The 8,179-nt window shown below is 40.7% G+C and overlaps 1 non-coding gene across 1 annotated transcript; it reads right to left on the bottom strand.

Moving 5' to 3' along the window:
* Nucleotides 1-247: 247 nt before the first annotated feature.
* Nucleotides 248-351, bottom strand: LOC112767342 (small nucleolar RNA R71). The gene has a single exon (XR_003184872.1). It is a non-coding gene; the product is annotated as a small nucleolar RNA R71 (small nucleolar RNA).
* Between the last annotated feature and the right edge of the window lie 7,828 nt (nucleotides 352-8,179).

Consider the following 8,179-nt stretch of genomic DNA (forward strand, 5'->3'; position numbering starts at 1 on the left):
CAGCAGAACTGCAGGTTTCATGGACTTCAATAAGAAGATCCTCACTTATCTGAAATTCTTGCAGATCTGTGATACTGTTAAGACCAATGGGGTTGATCCCGAGGTCTACAGACTTATGCTTTTCCCCTTTGCTGTAAGAGACAAAGCTAGGACATGGTTGGACTCACAACCTAAGGAAAGCCTGAACTCTTGGGAAAAGTTGGTCAATGTCTTCTTAACCAAATTCTTTCCACCTCAAAAGATGTGTAAGCTCAGAGTGGACGTCCAAACCTTTAGACAGAAGGAAGGTGAATCCCTCTATGAAGCTTGGAAAAGATACAAGCAATTAACTAAAAGGTGTCCTTCTGACATGTTTCCAGAATGGAGCATCATATGTATATTCTATAATGGTTTGTCTGAAATGTCAAAGATGTCACTAGATCATTCTACTAGTGGATCCCTTCATCTGAAAATGCCTACAGAAGCCCAGGAACTCATTAAGATGGTTGCAAATAACCAGTTCATGTACACTTCTGAAAGAAATCCTGTGAATAATGGGACGACTCAAAAGAAAGGAGTTATTGAGATTGATACTCTGAATGCCATATTGGCCCAGAACAAAATACTGACTCAGCAAGTCAATATGATTTCTCAATTTCATGACTGAGGCACAATCCTCCATTAGAAATTTAGAGGCACAAGTGGGTCAGCTGAGTAAAAGAGTTACTGAAACTCCTCCTAGTACTCTCCCAAGCAATACAGAAGAGAATCCAAAAAGAGAGTACAAGGCCATCTACACGTCCAACATGGCCAAACCTGTAGAGGAGGGAAAGGCAGTGATTCCCAGTGAGGAAGACCTCATAGGACGTCTACTGGCCAGTAAGGAGTTTCCTATTGAGGAACCAAAGGAGTCTGAGGCTCATCTAGAGACCATAGACATTCCACTAAACCTCCTATTACCATTCATGAGCTCTGATGAGTATTCTTCCTCTGAAGAAGATGAAGTTATTACTGAAGAGTGAGTTGCTCAGTATATAGGAGCAATCATGAAGCTGAATGCCAAATTATTTGGTAATGAGACTTGGGAGGATGAACCTCCATTACTCATCAGTGAACTAAATGCATTGGTTCAACTGAAGTTACCTTAGAAGAAAGAGGATCCCGGAAGGTTCTTAATACCTTGCACCATAGGCACCATGACCTTTGAGAAGGCTCTGTGTGACCTAGGGTCAAGTGTACACCTCATGCCACTCTTTATAATGGAGAAACTAGGGATCTTTAAGGTACAAGCTGCAAGAATCTCACTAGAAATGGCAGACAAATCAAAGAAACAGGCTTATGGACTTGTAGAGGATGTCTTGGTAAAGGTTGAAAGCTTTTGCATCCCTACTGACTTCATAATCCTAGACATTGGGAAGAATGAGGATGAATCTATAATCCTTGGAAGACCCTTCCTAGCCACAACAAAAGCTGTGATTGATGTAGACAGAGGAGAGTTAGTCTTTCAAGTGAATGAGGACTACCTTGTGTTTAAAACTTAAGGATTTTCCTCTGTAAACATGGAGAAGAAGCATGAAAAGCTTCATCCAATTCTCTCCATGCAGAGTCAAGTAAAGCCGCCACATCCAAACTCTAAGTTTGGTGTTGGGAGGCCACAATCATGCTCTGAGCATCTGTGAAGCTCTGTAAGAGCTTCCTGTCAACCTATTGACATTAAAGAACCGCTTATTGGGAGGCAACCCAATTTTATTTATCTATATTAATTACTCTTTTATTTTGTTTTCCATTGTTATTTTATGTTTTCTTTATGATGATGATCATGTTGAGTCACAAAAATAACGGCAAAAATTAAAGCAAAATAAAAACAGCATCAAAAATAGCACACCCTGGAGGACGAGCTTACTGGCGTTTAAACGCCAATAAGGATACCAAAATGGGCGTTTAACGCCCAGCCTGGCACCATTATGAGCGTTAAACGCTAGAATTGGTAGGCAAACTGGCGTTTAAATGCCAGTAAAGGAAGAAAAATGGATGTTTAAACGCCCAGTCTGGCACCATTCTCGATGTTAAATGCTAGAACTGGCATGCAGACTGGGGTTTAAACGCCAGAAAAGGGCAATAGACTGGCGTGTAAACGCCAGAAAAGGGAAGCAAACTGGCGTTTAACGCCAAAAAGGCCACATAGAGGGCGTTTAACGCCAAGGAGGTGTAGGGATGAAAAATCCTTGACACCTAAGGATCTGTGGACCCCACAGGATCCCTACCTACCCCACCTCACTCTCTCTCCTCTTTACACCTCTTTATAACAATCTACTCAAAACACCACTCACTTATCAAATCTTACCCTTTTTCCCATATTCTCTTCACCACTCACATCCATCCCCTAATTCCCAAAAACCCATCATAAAACCCTACCTACCCCTTCTCACACGAACCAAATCCCTCTCTTACCCTATAAATACCCCTCCTTCCTCCTTCATTTTCATACATCCCATACACTCAAAACCCCCCTTGGCTAAACCCTCTCACGCCTCCATCTCCCACTTTTCTTCGTCTTCTTCTACTCTCTTCTTTCTTCTTTTGCTCGAGGACGAGCAAACGTCTTAAGTTTGGTGTGGAAAAATCCTTGCTTTTTAATTTTTCATAACCACTATTGGCACATAGGGCCGGAAAAACCTCAAGAAAGAGGAAAGGGAAGGCAATTGCTTTATGGGAGATGGAGAGATTGATCTCAAAGGTCCATCAAGACCACTTCTATAAAGTTGTGGCCAAGAAAAAGTTGATCCCCGAGGTCCCCTTCAAGCTCAAAAGGAGCGAATATCCGGAGATCCGACATGAGATTAAGAGAAGCGGATGGGAAGACAAGTCAGAATCTTAATGGTTCAAGAGTTCTATGCTAATGCATGGATCACTAAGAACCATGATCAAAGTATGAACCCGGACTCGAAGAATTGGCTCACAATGGTCTGGGAGAAATACTTAGATTTCAGTTTGGATAATGTGAGATTGGTGTTCAACTTGCCAATCATGAGAGGAGATTCTCATCCTTTCACTAGAAGAGTCAACTTTGATGTAAGGTTGGACCAAGTCCTCAAGGACATCTGTGTGGAAGGAGCTCAATGGAAGAGAGATTCCAAGGGCAAGCCGGTTCAACTAAGAAGGCCGGACCTTAAGCCTGTGGCTAGAAGATGGTTGAAGTTCATCAAACGCTCTATCATTCCTACTAGCAACCGATCCGAGATAACTGTGGATCGGGCTATCATGATCCATAGCATCATGATTGGATAGAAAGTGGAAGTTCATGAGATCATACCTCTAGAACTATACAAGGTGGCTGACAAGCCCTCCACTTTGGCAAGGTTAGCCTTTCCTCATCTCATCTGTCACCTATGCAATTTAGCCGGAATCGTCATAGAGGAAGATATCCTCATTGAAGAGGACAAACCCATCACTAAAAAGAGGATGGAGCGAACAAGAGAGCCCATTCATGGACCTCATCAAGAAATCCCTGAGATGCCTCAAGGGATGCATTTTCCTCCACACAACTATTGGGAGCAACTTAACACCTCTTTAGGGGATTTGAGTTCCAATATAGAGCAACTAAGGGTGGAGCACCAAGAGCACTCCATTATTCTCCATGAGATTAGAGAAGAATAAATAGCCATGTGGGAGGAACAACAAAGGCAAGGAAGAGACATAGAGGAGCTCAAGAACACCATTGGTTCTTCAAAAGGAAGAGGATCCCACCATCACTAAGGTGGATCTGTTCCTTAATCTCTTTGTCTATTTGCTTTTCTATTTTCGATTTTTATGCTTTATGTTTGTCTATGTTTGTATCTCTATTACATGATCATTAGTGTCTAGTGTCTGTGTCTTAAAGCTATGAATAATTCCATGAATCCTGCACCATTCTTAAATGAAAAAGTTCCTAATTACAAAAGAATAAGAAGTACATGAATTTTGAATTTTATCTTGAAATTAGTTTAATTATTTTGATGTGGTGGCAATACTTTTTGTTTTCTAAATGAATGCTTGAAGAGTGCATATTTTTTATAGTGACGTTTATGAATGTTAAAATTGTTGGCTTTTGAAAGAATAATAAAAAAAAGAGAAATGTTATTGATAATCTGAAAAATCATAAATTTGATTCTTGAAGCAAGAAAAAGTAGTGAAAAAGAAAAAGCTTGCGAAAAAAAAGAGAGAAAGCAAGAAGAAAAAGCCAACAGCCCTTTAAACCAAAAGACAAGGTAAAGAGGATCCAATGCTTTGAGCATTAATGGATAGGAGGGCCCAAAGGAAAAAAATCTTGGCCTAAGCAGCTAAATCAAGCTGTCCCTAACCATGTGCTTGTGTCATGAAGGTCCAAGTGAAAAGCTTGAGACTGAGTGGTTAAAGTCGTGATCCAAAGCAAAAAGGGTGTGCTTAAGAACTCTGGACACCTCTAACTGGGGACTCTAGCAAAGCTGAGTCACAATCTGAAAAAGGTTCACCCAATTTTGTGTCTGTGGCATTTATGTATCCGGTGGTAATACTGGAAAACAAGATGCTTAGGGTCACGGCCAAGACTCATAAGTAGCTGTGTTCAAGAATCAACAAACTGAACTAGGAGAATCAATAACACTATCTTAATTCTGAGTTCCTATAGATGCCAATCATTCTGAATTTCAAAGGATAAAGTGAGATGCCAAAACTGTTCAGAAGCAAAAAGCTACTAGTCCCGCTCATCTAATTAGAACTAAGCTTCATTGATATTTTGGGATTTATTGTATATTCTCTTCTTTTTTTTCCTATTTTGTTTCTAGTTGTTTGGGGACAAGCAACAATTTAAGTTTGGTGTTGTGATGAGCGGATAATTTATACGCTTTTTGGCATTGTTTTTAGGTAGTTTTTTAGTATGTTTTAGCTAGTTTTTAGTATATTTTTATTAGTTTTTATGCAAAAATCACATTTCTGGACTTTACTATGAGTTTGTGTGTTTTTATGTGATTTCAGGTATTTTCTAGCTGAAATTGAGGGACCTGAGCAAAAATCTGATTCAGAGGCTGAGAAAGGACTGCAGATGCTGTTGGATTCTGACGTCCCTGCACTCGAAGTAGATTTTCTGAAGCAATAGAAACCCAATTGGCGTGCTCTTAATTGCGTTGCAAAGTAGAGATCTTGGGATTTCCAGCAATTTATAATAGTCCTTACTTTGCCCGAGAATTGATGGCCTAAACTGGCGTCCAAATTTCCACCAGAGACCCTTTTCTGGCGTAAAATGTCAGAACTGGCACGAAAGCTGGAGTTAAACGCCCAAACCTGCACCAAAACTGGCGTTTGAACTCCAAGAAGAGCCTATGCACGTGAAAGCTTCAATGCTCATCCCAAACACACACCAAGTGGGCCCCAGAAGTGGATTTCTGCACTATCTACTCATTTTCTGTAAACATAGTTTACTAGTTTAGTATAAATAGCACATTTTACCATTGTATTCACATCTTTGGACCATTCTTTGATCCTTAGATCAGGTCTTTGAACCCTATTTCAATTGTATTATGCCACGGCTATGCCTAGACCTTGTTCTTATGCATTTTTCAACGGTAGAGTTTCTACACCTCACAGATTAAGGTGAGGAGCTCTACTGTTCCTCGAGTATTAATGCAAGTATTATTGTTTTTCTATTCAATGCACGCCTACTTCTCCTCCAAGATATACTCCCGTACTCAATTCATTTAAGTCAGAATGAAGGGGTGACCCGTGACAATCACCCAATCTTCGTTACTCGCGTAGCCAAGATCCGCGTGCCTGACAACCACAAAGCGGTCTACATAATGTTCAACATAGTCATTAGACGACAGCTGGAGTATACTCTCTTTGGTCTCTGACCCACGGATCTAAATCACGTCTCCTAACAATAGAGCATTCGAATCCGTGACGTTAGAACCTTCGTGGTATAAGCTAGAACTAATTGGCAGCATTCTTGAGATCAAGAAAGTCTAAAACTTATCTGTAGTATTCCGAGTAGGATCTGGAATGGGATGACTGTGACGAGCTTCAAACTCGTGACTGTTGGGCGTAGTGATAGTGTGCAAAAGAATAAATGTATTCTATTCCGACATGATCGAGAACCGACAGCTGATTAGCTATGCGGGAAACCGTAGAGGACATGTTTTCATTGAGAGGACGGATGGTAGCCATTGACAATGGTGATCCACCAACATACAGCTTGCCATGGAAGGGAGTACGCATGATTGGATGAGGACAGTAGGAAAGCAGAGGTTCAGAGGCAACAAAGTATCTCCAAATGCTTGTCTGAAATTCTCACCAAGGAACTACATAAGTGACTTTATTTTATTTTATGTTTTATTGTTCTTTTTAGTATCAAACCTCATAACCATTTGAATCCGCCTGACTGAGATTTACAAGATGACCATAGCTTGCTTCAAGCCGACAATCTCTGTGGGATCGACCCTTACTCACGTAAGGTATTACTTGGATGACCCAGTGCACTTGCTGGTCAATTGCACAGAGTTGTGAGAAAGGTGTGAAATCACGATTCTGCGTACCAATGCATTTGCTCTAATGCTTCAGCCAGGGGGATATTAATCTCCAATTTCTTGAAGACTTTAAGGAACTTGGGGAAGTATTGATCCTTGGTTTCCTTGTTGAACCTTTGAGGATATGGCAAGGGAGGTGTGAAAGTCTTTTCCACTTGCTTCTGTCCTTGATATGATTCTTCCATTATTTGTTTCCCTTTCCTTGAGATTTGTGGCTACTTCTCTCTCTCTTCAGGCTTCTCTTGATCATCCTTGTTGAGTGTAGCATCATTCTTGCTGCTGGCTTCATCATTCTCAGTTGGCTTCTTGTCATTCACCAAGGTTTTTCCACTCCTTAGCTGTATAGCTTTGCATTCTTCTTTAGAATTTGGAATGGTGTCACTTGGGAGTGAGCTCGTTGGCCTTTCAATCAATGCTTGCTTGGATAGTTGTCCAATCTATCTCTCTATGTTCCTTATTGAAGCTTCATGATTCTTGCTTGTCATCTTCTGATGCTTCATCATCTTTTCCATCAGTACCTCTAGGTTTGAAATCCTTTACGTGTCTTGTGGTAGCTGTGGTTGGTTATGAGATGTTGAGGGTGGATGATAATTGTTTTGGTTGGTGGTTTGGTTATTGGATGGATAATGGTTGGAATTGGGATAAGTGTTTTGGGGTTTTCTATATGGATTTTGGTTATTGTTCTGCTGGTTGTGGTTCTGGTTATTTCTTGAGTTGTTTTGGTTTGAATTTCTTTGCCATGGCTGCTGATTTTGATTGTGGTTATCTCCCCATATGAGATTTGGATGATTCTTCCAGGATGGATTGTAGGTGTCACGATAAACTTCATTTTGTCCTGCTCCTTGGTTATGCATATAGTTTACTTGTTCCTGTTGCTGATCTTCTTGGTTTTCTTCATTCTGGCCCCATGTGGTTGATGGTTGGCTTCTATTCACTACTGTAACTTGGAGGCTATCAATCCTCCTAGCCATTTGCTCAAACTATTGTTGAATTTGCTGCTGCATAATCTTATTTTGAGCTAGGATTGAGTCCACTCCTTCCAACTCTAGCACTCATTTCCTTTGTGATGGTTGGTGTTGTCTCTGATGAGAAAAGAAATATTGATTGTTTGCCACCATATCAATGAGATTCTGAGCCTCCTCTGCAGTCTTCATCAATTGTAAGGAACCTCCTGCTGAGTGATCTAGTGCTTCTTGAGCCTTCAGAGTTAGTCCTTCATAGAAGTTTTGAAGCTTATCCCATTCATTGAACATGTCTGGTGGACACTTCCTGAGTAAAGCTTTGTATCTTTTTCATGCCTCACATAATGACTCTCCATCCGTCTGAGTGAATGTTTGGACCTCTGTTTTGAGTCTGGTGATCTTTTGGGGAGGATAGAACTTGGCTAGGAATTTGCTCACTAGATCTTCCCAATTGTTGATGCTCTCTCTTGGAAATGTCTCCAACCATTGAGTAGCTTTGTCTCTGAGGGAAAATGGAAATAGTAACAGCTTGTAAATGTCAGGATGCACACCATTAGTTTTGACAGTATCACAAATCCTCAGAAAAGTGGATAAGTGTTGGTTTGGATCTTCAAGTGGCCCTCCTCCATAGGAACAATTATTTTGTACCAAAGTGATGAGTTGTGGCTTCAATTCAAAGTTATTTGCATTGACATTTGGGGT

Source organism: Arachis hypogaea, chromosome 2 (genome assembly GCF_003086295.3).
Source record: "Arachis hypogaea cultivar Tifrunner chromosome 2, arahy.Tifrunner.gnm2.J5K5, whole genome shotgun sequence".
NCBI lineage: Eukaryota > Viridiplantae > Streptophyta > Magnoliopsida > Fabales > Fabaceae > Arachis > Arachis hypogaea.